This window comes from Diorhabda carinulata, chromosome 9 (genome assembly GCF_026250575.1).
Source record: "Diorhabda carinulata isolate Delta chromosome 9, icDioCari1.1, whole genome shotgun sequence".
Classification (NCBI taxonomy): Eukaryota; Metazoa; Arthropoda; class Insecta; order Coleoptera; family Chrysomelidae; genus Diorhabda; species Diorhabda carinulata.
In genome coordinates, this window is record NC_079468.1 from 11,575,564 (window position 1) to 11,592,523 (window position 16,960).

The 16,960-nt window shown below is 30.1% G+C and overlaps 1 protein-coding gene across 1 annotated transcript in view; it reads left to right on the plus strand.

The window, feature by feature from the left end:
• Positions 1 to 2,381: 2,381 nt before the first annotated feature.
• Positions 2,382 to 16,960, plus strand: part of LOC130898270 (uncharacterized) — a 111,676-nt gene continuing 97,097 nt past the window's right edge. Inside the window, exon 1 of the mRNA XM_057807439.1 lies at positions 2,382 to 2,451. The gene's annotated coding sequence lies outside the window, so the exon portion shown is untranslated. The remainder of the gene's footprint in view (positions 2,452 to 16,960) is intronic.

Genomic DNA, 16,960 nt, shown 5'->3' on the forward strand with positions numbered 1-16,960 from the left:
CGGATTCGTGTAAATGTTTTCCTGTTAAAAACTTCTCCTAGAGGAGTAAGAGACCTCAGAATATACATAGTGAGTTTTATGTATGGAACGCATCAATTATCTCGGAAACGGCTTTTACGATTTGTATAAATTTTTGTGCGCAAGGGTCTTGTGTTACGGTCGGTATTTTGGTTGTATCTACATTGTTATCAGATCTTTCCTTTTTCCAGAAAAATAATGAACTTTGTTATTTCAAATAGATTGCCCTATATATTTTATGTTTATAGAAATCCTTGAGAAATCCTGATTATTTTTCATGTAATATTTTCTATACTTAAATGCCATAATTTCGGAGTTATGGCTACGTTTACAGTATCTCCACGAAAGTTACAATAAATATTGCACAGTTAGATGGCTACGATTGAATAAACTCGTAATAATTTTATTATTTTTTGATAATTTATGTGCTAATACAAATCTCCTAACAAGGTCTATTGTCATTAAGTTAGTAAAAAGTTTAACGAAACCGGTGTAGTAAAATATTCATCCAAATAAAGCGCTGAAAACCTACAACTGAAGATAAATCTTTAAATGCTTGTGTGAAGTAGATTCACATTTGTGAAGTTGAAAAATTACCAATTTTAGAAAACACACAATAAAGGCGTCTTCTAACAGGACACAAACATCTAAAAATTTGTTTTCAGTTGATGCGGTTTTTCTGCACCCTGATTTGGATAAACCTTTTACTGCACCAGTTTCGTTAAACTTTCTTAATACTTTACTAACAGTAGATCTTGTTATGAAATTTCAGTTAGGATATGAATTAATACACATATTTCACCGTTCTTATGACTTATACGCTCATCACCATGTCCTAATATCATTAAAATATCAATTTGTTCATTTTTAGACTCTCAATAAACTTCAACAATATTTATTGAAAGCTCAAATTTGTTATTGAAGAAGTCATATGTATTATTTTAACATCGGCGGAGATTACGCAAATGTAGCTATAAGTCGGAAATTATGGCATTCAGGTATAGAGAACCTTAGATAAAAATAAATAAGGATTTTGAAAAGCGAAAAATATGATCCATTTGAAAAAACATTATTCTTCCGGAAAAAGATCTCACAACAATATAAATACCATCTTAATACCAGCCGTATTAAAAGACCCTTACACATAAAAATTTATCAAAATCGTACAAGTCGTTTACAAGATAATTGAGGCGTTCCATACAAAAAATTCACTCTGTATATATAATATAAGGATGGAAATAATTATCCTTGGGTACAATTGTACAAAATGAAATAAGTCGGAAAAAGTTTCAGGAATAAAAGATTCTCTGATTATACTGATCTTTAACAGCATACTTGCGCAAATACCCACACATATATTGAAATTTTTATTGACGTCGTTTGTCGGTTTTTCTATTTTTGAAAAATTTTCTGGAAGTTCCAAATATATTTTTTTGTTTCTTAAAATGTTTTATTTGATTCTGCTAATTGGTTGAATAGTACGATTTATTGATCAGAGCAATAATATGTTTAATAGATTTCTGCTAGAGGACATTTTCTAAAAATATGATTAGTTAGATTTGTTACGTTTGTTAAATTTGTTGGTTGCTACACTACGAAAAATACTCAAAGTTTGTGAAACGTAAAATTTAAAATGATAACATATAATAATTGAAAATACGATATAAACATGTTTTCACGATATACGCTAGCAGGTGTTTGATGGAAATATATTTTTAAACCTAGTTATGATCCCATAATTCATTAGTAATTGAAACGCCGAAATTTTATTACGATTTACATGGTAATGAAATATTAATTTTGAACCAAAATAAAGTGTATGAACTATAAGATAATCCATTGTTATTAGTTTTTAGAATGAAAAGAAAAAATACCATTCGAAAAAATTGAAATTTATTCTATATTTGTATATTTAGATTTATAAATCTGGAACCCTCATAACTTTTTGTGAACGACTCTGCCAATCTGAATCCAATTTACAATGAATTGTAATTTCGGTTCATCATAACGTCACGAAACAATAAAGTTTGGATTTTTTTGTTTATACCTACGTTGCAAATGAGCATATCTTAATAATAAGTTTAGCCTTCTCATTTGACGCCTACTAATGATAATAGAATCCTTTTTTCTGTAACGACCTACAAAAATATGACGATAAATTTGGGTAACCCTAATATATCCTTTTTAAAATCCATTTTTGAGACAAGCGTTAACATTCTAAACCAGGAAAGCAAAATTAATTTTTACCTTCACCCGCATAAATTACTTTGATAAATGTCTTCTTTACCATTGGCGAACGTCATCACCGCGTCACATTTATCTTATATTTGATTCGCCGCCTCCCTCTACATATAAAGCTCACTAACGGATGGAGATTCTTCTCATAATACATCCAGAGTGCTTTGCTGACTGGAATAGCCTGGAAAACAAGAGGTAAGTGTTTTTTTGTTCCTAGAGTTCCGTGAGTTTAATTATATCATGAATTTAAAATATTACTAGATATACAATCCCAATATTATGATTCTTTTCGATATTCAAAAAGAAGTTTTGGAGGAATTTTTATAGTGACATATGTGATTATACTGACCTAGCAATATTTATATAATTTTTAATCGAACATACTCCGCATACTCGGATATCGTATATTCGAATCTTCACTTTCGTTCTTCTCCTTAAAATTCATTTGAAAATATCAAAATGGTTAGAACTATATAATTCACCTGTTGCATCGTTTTAGCGGTGTGAGTTATTACATGAATTTCGATTTTCTTAAATCCATATACCTAACATTATTTTCTTCCGAATAAGTGATATGAAATAAAAATTTAACAAATATTTTTGTTTTTAACCTATGTCTCAAACTTTGCGAATTAAGATAAAAATAATTTTTTTTGTCGAGCACTGTAAGAAAATGATGTGAAAACTAAAATTAGGTGAATATTTGTGTGAAATGGAAACATATACATTGTCAATAAAATCAAATACACAATGAGGAGGAATTATAAAATTCAACTATCATACTCTATAAATGTAGGTGGAAGAAATTTGGACCATTAAGATAAAAAAAATAATATTTTCGATATCTATCATTGCATTTGATGAAAAACACTATATGTCATTACTGGTTCCATTGATATTAATAATCTATATAATAATATCTATAAACTCTTCCCATTTCTGTACATTTACAATGTCAAAACTTTGTTGAGTCATACTATTGTTAAATTTTTAACTATCCAAACAAGTTTTATGTCGTTATTAATTCCCTTACAAATACAATATTTCTTCCCAAACATAGTAATTATGTTTCAAATAGAAAATAGTCAAATTCGAAATTTGTTTCATGGAGCTAATTTTAAATGTCTTTGTGAATATTTTGCCAATTTCTGAAAAAAATGTTTCTCCTCGGTTGTGTGACATGAGACTAAAAAGAAAAAACGATCAAGTATGTCAAAATGTTCCTTACACATGCTGTGAACATCGTTGAGTTCACATATTAATGATAGTCTATTGTTTTTACAACTCAAATACTATCAACAATTTCTTGTCCGCTACCAATACAAAAAAAAGCTTTCCCAGAAGGAACTAGAACCAAATTACCAATCTTCCTTTAATCTTAATTGGACCTTTTTATGTTCTTGTCTTCTTATCATTAATTAAATGTACTTTCTCTGCCAACAACTATTTTCTACTATTATACTTTTCTTACCCATTTTATTATAATAAATATTTCTGTAATTGCTGTATTTGGCTTATCAATATTTGGTTGTACACGGGCGGTTGAGAGAAGAAGAGAGAAGAAAATTCTCTGAAACACAATATTTCATTCTTCAACTTGATGTCCTACCTACTCTGGATATATATTACTGTGAGTTTCCAATGTTTTCAAACAATTCAAAAATAATCTTCCGGAAGTTTTGCAAAATTCGCGTATATCTTTGTTATCACCTCTCCATTTGAATGAAATTCCTGTCCACCATGCCACTTTTGAAAGTGACAGTAATCGGATGGAGCCCGATAAAGTGATTAATGCCGAATAGGCTATCGTAACGCAATTCGCTTAACTTTCCTGCAACAATATTCTTTCCTTCAACAAATGGTGTTATTTTTTCTCAACTTCGGCATTAAAATATATCAACATAATATTGGCCATTATTCATTTTCCTCTATGTCTGAATAATCAATATTCAGTACACCTTTGACAATTGAGAATAATGTGGCCCTGACCTTATTGGCCGACAAACGAAACGGTTTCTGCTTCCAACGACACAAATTTTATTCAAGATATCTGGAGTAGTTCCAGTGAATGACGGTCCCGGGGTTGAGCAGCATCCTGGCTTATATGGCCACGTTTAGAAGAAGATAACGCTTACAAATCATACGTTACCTTTCCTTGGTTTCTTCTTCTATTTCTCCATATTTAAACGGCTACGTATATCTTCTTGCAATAATTTTCAAGTGGAACGCTCATTTTTAAACAAAAAATGCATGAACTTCTTACAATGTCACTTTTCAAAAATATTACCCCAGTGCGTGTTGGTTTTCCAGGTTTCTCCTTAGGGATTATAAACTATAAATTTTTTTCAGTTGAAATAGTTTAAATACATTGTATAAGTTCTATGAAACCTCGAATTTTTATAACGAGACTTTGAATCATAACCTTAAAAACTATGTTCCCTTCACAATCTATTGAATTTGTACGCTTTATTTTATAACCAAAATCATCAAAATTTGGGTGATTAGACTTTTTAACGGTTACTACTGAAATAGTTTCAATTTCTTTCCAATCATTTTCGGAACAATTCAAATTTAAAAGACGTTTTCTGTGTTGGTTGCACTTTTACACTGTAACTCAAATTCCAGATTCTTTAATTCATGTTGATTTTTCTAAATGGAGTACTTCGAGACATTTTAATGAAAGGGAAAAAAATGTATCAATTGTGGAATGCATCTACTCTGTGAAAGTAATTCTGATATTCATAAATATATTCAGTTTAATGATAGGAAAGAAAATCTCTTTTTTAAATTATTTGAGGATGAATCAAAATTAATGAAACTCATATAGTCAATAATATCTGAGAAAAAACCAAATTTTGAACATTTCGAAAGGTGACCGTGAAACTCCTAGTAGAAAATATCTTCAATATACTGAAAAGTCTTCGAAATTTCAGAGTACAATAAAATGAAAAGTGTGCTAGAATCTTTAGAGAACCTATTTCTAAATATGGTTGATCTATATTACAAAATGCGGTAAGAGAAATTTATGTAGATAACATTACTACCACAATAATAATTTTTACAATTACTGGATCGATAACTTGATTATTGGAATACGTATAAATTATAGTTTTCTTTTAATTAGATAAGAAATATATAAAATACGTCACAGGACGTGTAACTGATGGTACTTAATCTGTTAACAATTCTTCGCTTGCTGTTCGGGAAAAACCACTATTAACTGAATTCATCCATAAATATTCAGAAATGGATAGGGAAGTAGGTAATGATGAGGTGTTACTGGTTGCGATTACCTGTAAACAAAGATATTGGTATTCACAAGAAATCATTCTGGTAGTAGTAGATGCAAGAATGAAAAACTGAAACATGATAAAATTTTATTACAGTGTGCTGAAATTTGATCAAATATTGAAATGAATTGCTACCACAAAAAAATTTAGGTATTAATGAATAAATTTTTAATTACATAAACATAAAATATTTATATTTCAATCTTAAACTGGACAAATTAATTTGATAATACATACATGAGATGAGGTTGATAATTTCGACCCTCTACTTGAATGATGAAAAATTACCTTTGGGATTGTAATTTCTTTTTTATTTCGTATACTATACACTTTTTTGGGATATGACGTAATCGGGATATATATTGAATGCAACAACTGCATTTATAATTTTTTTTAGCAGATATGATATTTCTGAATCTACTGTTAGTTTAGTGGGTCTCTGAATTTATGAATGAATATAAAAAATACGTATTTTTCAGAGAATCAATATATTAATCTTTTTTTCATTACTTACAGAAAGATCACATTAAGCTAATATTCCTTCTATGTGGTGTGGAAATCTTAGAAGAAATTATTTATCTTGGTGTAGCAAAAAGCTACACCCCATTTCTCACATATGATTTGGGAGACTTCTGTTAACAGAATTTGTACCTAATCCTTTTTTCTGACCAAGCTGGCCAGTGTCCGACTTGATTTTGACATACTGCAGTTGGAGGAATATGTTGCGCATAACTTTCGTGCTTTTTAACCTGAATGTCACTTTCAATCAAACTGCGGCTCTTGATTGGTTTCCTCTGTCCAAGTTTGCACAAAGCATCAGCTACCTCGAGTTTGAAATCTGTCGAAGACATATCCTTTTCACGGTTTCGTGATGTAAATTTCACTCTCCGGTATAAAAGTCACGCGTTTGCCATTGTAAGATTTAATAGATAGTAGATTACACATAGTTGCTACCATTTATTTCGCACTAAGAGCTCATAGTATACCATGATACTTTCAACTAAATTAGCACCACCTATGTATTGATATTCACTAACTAACCTTGAACCTAGTCCTTGAACATTTCATCTACAGAATTCGACACTATCGTAACAGTTTTATTGTCTTTTCGTCAGCAAAATCAATTCCTTCTTCATTGACTTCACCAGAAAGAAGAAAGTCTTTCATTTCATTCCTACGAAGGTGAAGACTCTAGTATGTCTTAAGTAATTTTGTATTAGCTACACCATAAGTATTTTTTACCCTCATTTATTATTGTTACATAAATGGCACAACCACATGTCACAAATCTTTCTAGAATACAAGTAAAAAAACAGAACATACTATCAAATATCTAATTTCAGGCACTTACCTAATTATATAACTAAAGCTATTTCTTATGAATTTCAAACTTTTTGCATGTTCCAACATGCATTGGCAAACGAACTATTGAAACAAACTTTCTATACTATACTAGTAACGATATCTCTGTGTAAAGTTGTTTAATATTTCGTTAGTACGGTATGTAACCGTAATGGTGCAAAGAGTTGAAGTGAACAGTTTTTTACAGAAATATCATAAAGGTATACAAGTGGCTAGTCTATTAACGAATAACCGTATTGAATATGAGGCATTATTGTTGTACCGCGTTTCAATTCGATCTTTTAGTTCTGGGAGGGTTTGAGGTAAATCTTTATGAACTATAAATTTCAAATAGTTATATAGAAAAGAATCCACTGGACAGAAATCCGAACCAAGTTCGAATTCTTGGAACCGTTAGTGATATTCATACTGAACACAGTATGACTCGCGTTTCGATAACAAAGTTATCGTTGTCAAACAGTGAAGGTAAACTAAAACATATTAACTTGAGTTACCTGTTTTATACTAAATTTTCCCTTGAATAAAGCTTCGCGCGGAAATTAATTCCAGAGGGAAAACCTCCTTGGCGGAAATCTTCAAATTTAATCCTTAAGTACTAAACTATAGAGTGGGCTGTAAGGACTTGGTCAATATTTCAGTTATCTTACATTTAGTAATTTCAATGCTTTCAAATGCATCCAACAATTTATTATTGGATGCAATTTTTAACAATTCTACATTATTAATATTAATATCATCATTATGATTGGCAGCGTGATCGGCAATACTCGATTTTTCGACTCGTCCATCTTTTAAATGAGCCATGTGCTCTTTAAGCCGGACATTAACAGATCTCTTAGTCTACCTTATATACTTCGCGTCACAATCACTATAGCTAAAGTCGTATATACCAAACTTTCCATATTTGGTATTTTATATTCGGGATTACCCAACAATTATTTTAATGTATTGTTGGATAAATAAACCAATTTGAAACCCACTCTGTAAAATATTATTTCCAATCCGTTTGTATAAACAGGATTGAAAAATACCAGAGCAAATTTTTCTAGTTTTTCATTTTGATTTTAGACAGTTAATTAAGCTATTTACAAATCTCTTATGATAACCGTACGGCTACATCCCTTGTATCTCTCGCCCTTAAGTGGAAAGTGAATTGAATGATGTACCAGGACATGAAGACCATCTTATGTTGGATATAATAGAAAGAATCAGCCGGGAGCTACCTCTCACTTGTTTGTGCGGAATTACAGTGTTCAATGAGTTCAATTATTCTTCTAAATATTCTACACCAAATATTCAGGTTTTGCGGATATTGCAGATTATTATCCGACAAGTACCAACAATTATATTCATTCACGGATCCGTTCAGGTAGAATGTCGCTTTATGGGAAAACAAAATATTATTCATACCATTCATAATTGTTATCGTTTATCATGATCATCTTAGTATAATGCTGGGTGTAATTGCATTTCATAAGGTTCACATTCATAATTTTTGAGTTTTTATATTTTCTTCAATGCTTTTTGCAATTTATTTGACACCTTGATACTCAGTTTTTTCTATTTTTAGAAGTTCAGTTCAGAGAGACTCACTTATATGATTATCAAACAGAAACTAACCGTCCAAAATCGGTGAAATTTTAGGAAAAATCTCTGAATGTATCTACAAATATATTTTTCAACTAATCTTTATACCCATTATACCCATTTCCAGGAATCTACCAAATTTTTGAACGAAATTATAGAAGATTACTAGAGAATATAATTATAGAAAAACAATTTTGTAAGCACTACATATTAAAAGCAAAGCTAGAAATATATAAAAAAATAAGAAAAACTTATCAGCGAGTTTAAAGAATAATATGATCACACATTTACATTAAGCTGTTGCTATTAGAAGGCAGAGAATATTTTAAAATGAAGTCTATTATCTCATTAGAACCTTCAAATAGAGTGTGATGTGGACAGTAAATTACTTTCTTTGTGAACTTGGAAGTGGCTATAAGACAGAAATAACTATTGCACCACAATAATTAACAGCATAGGAAAAATATTTTACATGTTATAATATCTATTATAATAATGTTTCCAATCGATGGATCAGGCACTAATATTGAGATAGTCTGAAATATATGGAATGAAAAAATTATAAGCTTTTCACAAAAAGCAATTTCTTGAAATGAAAGTATTGATAAACATGCCAAAAACTGGTAGCAACGATATTTATCGAATTAGTTATTACTTTATTATTTCTGATTTTGAACGTGCTCTGTGACACAACGAATCGTTTACTGTGAGTAAAACTCGAGATAATTCGAAAAACAAACATACGGTTACATCACAATTCATTTTGCTGAAATCCTTCTTTGAAAAATGGATGACATACTGTGAAATAAACGTGCAGTTTGAAAAAAATATACTATAGTGAATAGTCCTTAGCAATATGAACAATAAATTTGAAAAGCACAAAGAATTTTGGTAGAAAGTAATACTTTATTTTAATCTTCAGACGTCATTGTTGAGATAAAATTTATTATGTGACTACTATCAAACAAATAAGATATTTTATTATACGAAAAACTCATGTTTCTAGAATAAGTTGAAAGTTTGTAACAATAAATGTGCAGTGCGGTAATAGTTTAAGAGATATTTCACTTTTCTTGTTTCCCGACTTACAGCTTGAGCTTGTATCATAAAATATTTCCATTTTGTACTTTTACTATCAACTTTATCAACTTGCAGAGTAGTTTCATATGATTATTGGTATGAGAAAATGTCTCATTAAGTATTGAAATGATTTGTTGGAAATGTCTCCTCGAACAGAGTAAGAGATCTTATAACACAACATATGTAGGGAATAAGAACAAAAACATATTTTGAAAACTCAGAGTTCACACTATGCAGAATGTTCAGTATATAAATTTTGATCTATGATAGGGTTATTCATGAGAAGTTTTGAAAATAATTTAGGCCATCTTTAATGATCGATTGGAATTATGACTGCATTTTTACCTATCTCTCATATTACAAATATAATTTTTAAAACTGCATAATTTACTATACTCAATAGATCCAAAGATACAGCTGCTTGAAATTTGATTGAGTGAAAAATTATTTGTCAAAAAATATTAGCCTTTTGTTTCCAAAATTGTAGTCCAATTGTTACGAATTATTTCATTTCATTGTAATTAAGTACTTTCAAAATACAATCATGCTCGTTATGATAAGAGGTCGTAAAATATCTTAGTATGAGGTAGATCACTTATTTAATGTTACGAATTCAAAATCGTGGTCAAGTCACCAAAACTGCAAATGAAAGAGAAGTCAAAAACCGTCCTCAAACTGATCGACTGAAACCTTTACTAATGATCCGTGGTTAGTATGTAAAGTATTGTAGAATATTCTTTTACATATTCAGACATCTGAATCACAAAATGATGATAGTGTATTATCCGTTTGTAACATTATTAAGTCAAAGTAGTTTCACCCTTATAAAATAATGGCAGTATAAGTCTGAAGATTATCTTGAATAGATAAAGCTTCATTGAACAGATATAGTTTTATAAAAGCATCATACAAAAGTGTATCTTTCTGAACTAGAACTGTAAACTGATTGAAGAACTAAGTAGTTTGAGCAGTAATTAAACATATTATGAAAAACTGAAAATATATGTAGAGTTACTAATTACCTTAAAAAAAATGTTCATTCACTACTTAATCATACATAATCTCATAAAAATAATGACTTGTGCAAAATAACGAATAACACTCAATTTTCCGTAAAGGTATCTTTGATACGAACAGAAATAATACTTAATGAGACAGGGATTAAACCTTCTCCTAACTTTTTTAAGGCATGTCGAACAACTACATTTCAAGCGGACCGCATTTTACTCAGGATTAAAAGTTTAATAATTGGTATGGTGTTTGTTCGCTGGGTTTCTTTCTTTAGGTTTCATGTGTCAATGTACTGATAAAAAACTGAATAGTCTATTCAGAGGAGATTTGAAGTTGAACAAACTAAACAAAAAATTTCTTAAACTTCAGACTCTGAACACAATAAATAACTCAAAACAATTCTGAAATATTTTGGCAGTGTTCTATTCATGAAATGGTTATCTACGAGTTTTCCTCCTCTCTCATAAATAATTAACAACTGCAGAAACTGCTCTGCCACAAATCTCTGCTTGAAATAATGCAATTAATTTTATTTTGTAATATGAGTTTTAGAATGTGAATGTGCTAAGCAAAACAAGAACATTACCTTATAGAAGAAATAACTCCATATAATTGAAATTCTTGTCAACTCACTTGAACCTAGGCGAAACAAAATTAATTTCAATTATGCAATTGATAAAAACAATGAAATCAACGTTACCTCCATGGCAGATAAGGGTTGATGTGATCACGTATATTTCTGGGCATCTGCAGAACAAGGTCAACATAGATTAGTTTCTGGTATTGTCTCTTTGTTTGATCCGTAATGGCGACATGTGTGATACAGGATATTGAGGCCTATAACTGTTTTGTTTCGATTATTGATCAAAACCTCCACCTTCAGAACATGTGGACGTTCTCTAAAGCTACAATATGTGCAATACGCATCGATCGATATACAAAGTGTCTTGTGTTTATTCCTACACCTAATAGTATTTCCATGGATTAGAGAGCTTGCACATGAACACTTTATCAAGAAACGTAGTATTAAAAGAGATACAGTCTCTCGACATATTTACTCTCAAATGAAATCGAGACATTCTCTTTGTTTATCATCTTATTAACTTTTCATCCAAATGTAGTATTGTTAATTTGCATTTTTCATCTATCATTGTTCAATTGTTAACTCTTAATGTATGTTTTTCCAAGTTATTGGTTAACCCTTAGGCTGTGGGGTGGTGTAAACGAATAGAAAAATATATATCGTTTTTCTCTTCCTCATTTTCTAGGTCGGTTAAGCATGTGTTAACTCCCAGTTTGATCTCTTTAATGTTCACTTTTACTTCTAAGTATTTTTCAAACATTATATACATTTCTTGCATTAATACCTCTTGGTCTAATTGTAACCCGGTTATTACCACGTTGTTTTTCTTTTCTTTTTCTGAAACTACTGATTGCCTAAGATTCGCTATTTTTCGAATTCTCTTGTTCCGTCATAAGTTGGGTTTTCTCTGTTAATTAATGGTCTTCTTTCCTTCCAGAATCGGATAACGCTCTCGTTTTTTCACAATCTCTCAAGATTCGCTAAATTTTCAAAGGTATTAATTGTAATCATCGCCACTGTCTATTTGTGTATGGAGTTATTCTACGAATTCCGTATTTTTTTGTTGTTTTTGCCGAAGATCTACAGCTTTTAACCTTCAGCCAACTTCTGCGAGATTAAATTAATTTTTTTTTGAATTTCCTCTGTGTAAGTGGTTGGTTTGGGAATGTTAGGTACTTTATCTGGTTACTCGTTTCTATAATTTCTTTTATATTCTCATTCAAAGAGATAATCTATTTATTTACATAAATGTTTATTTGCATATAACGAAACTATTATTATTATAACTAATTTTACTTAGATTCTTTTGTTTCCCACATTGCACACTTGTAATTTCCCAAGATTTTGACTTCCAAATGGGGAGAATTCTATTGATTTTCACGCATCTCACTAAGATCAGTACCTTTATCACAATGTTATAGAATATTTACAAAATTTCATAAAAAAAAAGATATTTCAGAGAATTTCAACACATTCAATCCACTCACATCAATTCTCACAGTGAAATCCACATCCACACAATCCACAGTGAAAGGAGTATATTCACTAATAATCATTGTTATGAATCATGACATCTTTGGGACTATTTTTTCATCAAGAATAAAGCATTACCAATCACTGTCCCTTTCAATTAATTCGTATAATCTTTCATTGCTGTTCTTAGACCAAGCTTTGTGTTAATGTGAGAGTGACGAATGTTTCGTCCTTGTACTTTTGGTTTTCATTTTATGCTATCAAAACTCATATTTTGTCAATGTAAACGTGTACTTGCGTATCAACTACTAGCAATTCGTCACAACACTGCCCCACATGTATCTACAGCAGTTTTTTTACCTTTGAGATGATATGTACTTATCGACGATATTTCTCATCTTTCTCATCACCAGTATTTTTGACGTCCTGGGCAAAAAGTTTCACGGCGCCATTGTTAATACTCGTACTAGTTGCTATCGTAACCCAATCCTGCATTTTTCCCAATCAATATCAATATCAATACTTTTATGATACCAATGTTATAAATTCTGATACGTATGCACTATTTCGCGACTTTCTGTTATCAAAGTTTGATGTATTACAAGAGATTTATACAATTTTATCATAGATAGATTCACAAACACTTCAAATTTAGACGACCAACAGTCATTCCGAAAAGTTACTCGAAACATCTAAAATCCTTTTCCAACGTGAATTCACCCTACGATTACGATTCCTAATGATTTAACGAAAAACTTTTAATCCAATTTATTTTCAGTGAAGCTTCTCATCTGTCTATGACAAGTTTTGTGGAAAAATGGATTGTAATGTTTTATTGAAAATAGAGTATAGAGTGGTAATTCAAAAGTGGTAAATATAAAACATACGTGAATTCTGTTTGTGACGATACTTTGATTGGAAATCATAATAATTCCCGAATTGATTTTTATTAAAAAAATCTTTGTCATTCAAATATGAGTTTCCATAGAAATAGTAATATCAAATTTCATGCATTCTTGCTCCGTCGATTGTTGTGTAACGACGATATTATATTATAATCTCCTTCGTAGGACTTATCAAACTAATTTAAAGATTCTTATTTTCTTGAACATTCTATATCATAGTATTAACTTGACGTGGATAATCTGGCACACAATTTTTTAATAGTATGTCAGCTTTCATGCAGATAAGACTTTTTACTTTTTGGATTATTCCAATATTTCGTTTTTCTTACTTACAAATTAATAAAATTTTCTTAAAGTCTAATGTATCAAGTTTCTTATCAGCTCTTGTTTTGTGAAAACAATAAGCTCAAGATATCATAATGTCATATTTTTATAGAAAATCACATTGGTTTATGATGGTGAGATTTATTTCAATATTGTTTGAACAATTCTCTCTCCATAAACAATTTGTTTGTTACATATACATTGTTCATGAGATATTCCCAGAAATATTAACAAATCAAACAAAAAAAAGTTACTGCTACTACCTATTTTCACTCTACTCAGTTTAATAATGAACAAAAAGTTTTTCTACTATATCTCACAATCAGGTGTATTCAACAGGAAGTTTCTTCATCTTAGTTGGATTTAGTAGATATTTGAAAATTATCGAAAATTTAACAATTTCCACAAACCACAAACTTTTTCCAAATATGATGCTAATAGTGTGGAACTTGAATATCTATAAATAATGACATATACTTCATATTCGGTTATAAATACTAATCTTAATTCCAATCCAATCTCTCTATAAAGCCTATGAGTATCTTTTTCATATTTATAAGGTCTTCTTAGGTTCAATACGTTCTAAAATTTACAGTTTTACATGATTTGTGCTATCTTCTAGAGATGGATGGAATAGTTCGCCATTTTCTTGACTGTCTTTCTGCTTATCTTCAAATTCCTCTCATTGTTTACTTGTCTTCTGCTACACTCGTTTGCAAGTATACGTCGTTTATATTATTTCTTAATAATTTATGTAAGCTTCATTTACTTTTTTATTTTATGTTTCTCGTTTCGTCTCCTTATTTTATATCACCTATAATGCTTCTTCCTCTCAGTACCTTCCAGAAGTATCATTCCAATTTCTCTGAATATACGTATTTCAAAATACTCGTTTACACTCTGCTTTCCTTTTATTGGCAATAATTTTTCATGTATCCATTATTCATGCTACTTTCGTAACACAAACTCTTTATCTATTCACTTCTGCTTTTCCAACAGTACAATTTATTGTTTTTTAAGAAACTTCTTCACTAGTTACTAGACATTCAAATATTTGTATTGCAATATAAATTTATATCCTCAATATTCTGCTATCTCTCATCGTTAGACAGTTTCTTTTCTCCTTCTTCTCCGAAATTATGTTATATTATTTATATTTAACTATTACTTGTCGATGTAATTGAGATTGATTTAATATATTCATTCATTGATAGTTCAGAAACCATTTAGCTAATATTATCTTCAGTGGAATATTAGCATATTATTGAAAGTTTCCTCATGAAATATTCCTGGTAATAAACATTTAATTATGGAAAAAAATGGAAATTAGTTGGTAATAACTTTAGCAGTAAACAACTTTCCTATACGATATAATTTATTCATTCAACGTTTTAATTTCACTTTAGAGCAAATACGTTGAAAGAATAAATAATTTTAACTCATATTTTCGTCTTTTTTTGATAAGTTACTGAAATCAGTTTGTCAAAAACAACTTGAAATCTAATTTTATCTATAATCACAGCCACATATTGCGTATTGAAGTGAGTTCTTTTTTCTACCAATAACTCAAATTCTATATAATGTTATAAAAGAGCTGGTCATTTCACTTCTGATCCACTAAATATAAAAACTTGCTCTACCTTTTTTTGTTAGGACATTTCCTAAAAGATCATTTTCTAAAAATAATTGAAATTTGTATCCTCAATTTATGTAAACAAACTTGTTTCCCGTACCCTAACAAAAGTTCCACGGTCGGTTATAATTCTTCACAAAAAAAGTGTTTAGTATACAATCCTCTGGCTTCTGACGAGTTACAAGAAGCCAAATCATACATCAAATGCATGTCGGCATATTCACTAAAGGTAAATTGTACCATATTGAAACTTTAAATACGGTGGGATAATTATTGATGACAGATTTTGGAAAGAATGACAGCAATCTGATATCAACAAATTGAGTCACTTGCAATTTTTAATTGAATATCATGTAGTAGCTTAATTAATCTCTTTTCCTTATGCCAATAATATGATCTTCGCTAGTGTGTACTACAAATTTCTTTCTTATTTTTCTTTAATCATTGGCTTTCCAAGAAATGTTTAATCGTATTTGAATACTCCTGTAAATATTTTCAATAAATCATTGGCCTTCAGGAAGTAGTGTGGAACTATATATTCCAACAAACACATAACAAGGCGCTACGTCATCATCGATTGAAAATTTATAATGTGTAATTTAGAAAACGTACTTGAATATGAGTTCTGATTTCGCAACTTTTAAGGCTTATAACTCAGAAAAGAGTGATCGTATGAGAAATTTTTTTGATATCGCAGCATTATTTTCACGTCATCTACTCACTCCCGAATTTCTTTGATCAAGTCTCGGGACACCCTGTTTATCAGCAGAACCTGGTGGTCATAGTGATTACGTTGTTAACGATGCTAAATATTGTACCGCAACCTTTTCTGTGTCACCTACCCATGTATTACACGAATTCAAAACGGCATATTCCTTGCCGGATAGGTATGGAAAATATTTTGCTATAATTTTTATCAGCAACCTAATTGAAAACAATTATTATCCTTTCACATTCACTTTGTAAGCATATGTGTTATGTTGTTGAAATGAAATAGAAACAATTATCAAGGTTAGTCATGGAGACACTAATCTGTTTTTATAAATTCATAGCTAGGAATGTTACTGGAGAGAAAAGCAATTTATTTGGTCTCCCATATACTACAAATGACTTATTAAATTGTAAAGACTAAAGACGAAAAAGTCGTGATGTGAGATTTAATGCAATTACAAAAAGCTCTTGTAATTCATGTTATTCTCAAACAATCATTTTTGTGTGTATAAATACAGAAATACCAATATTTCGAGTCAAATGAGCTCTAGAAACAAATGAAAAAATAAATATATAATTTTCACATTATTAATATGTAAACGTATATGTAACTGTAGTTTACGTAGAACAATTTATAAATATTGAATCAACGTTTTCTGCCCTTGTATCAAAATATCTTGATGTCGAAATTAAACCAAACCGTAGAACCTATTTAATTCGCTATTTTTTCCAAATTTGGGTTTAG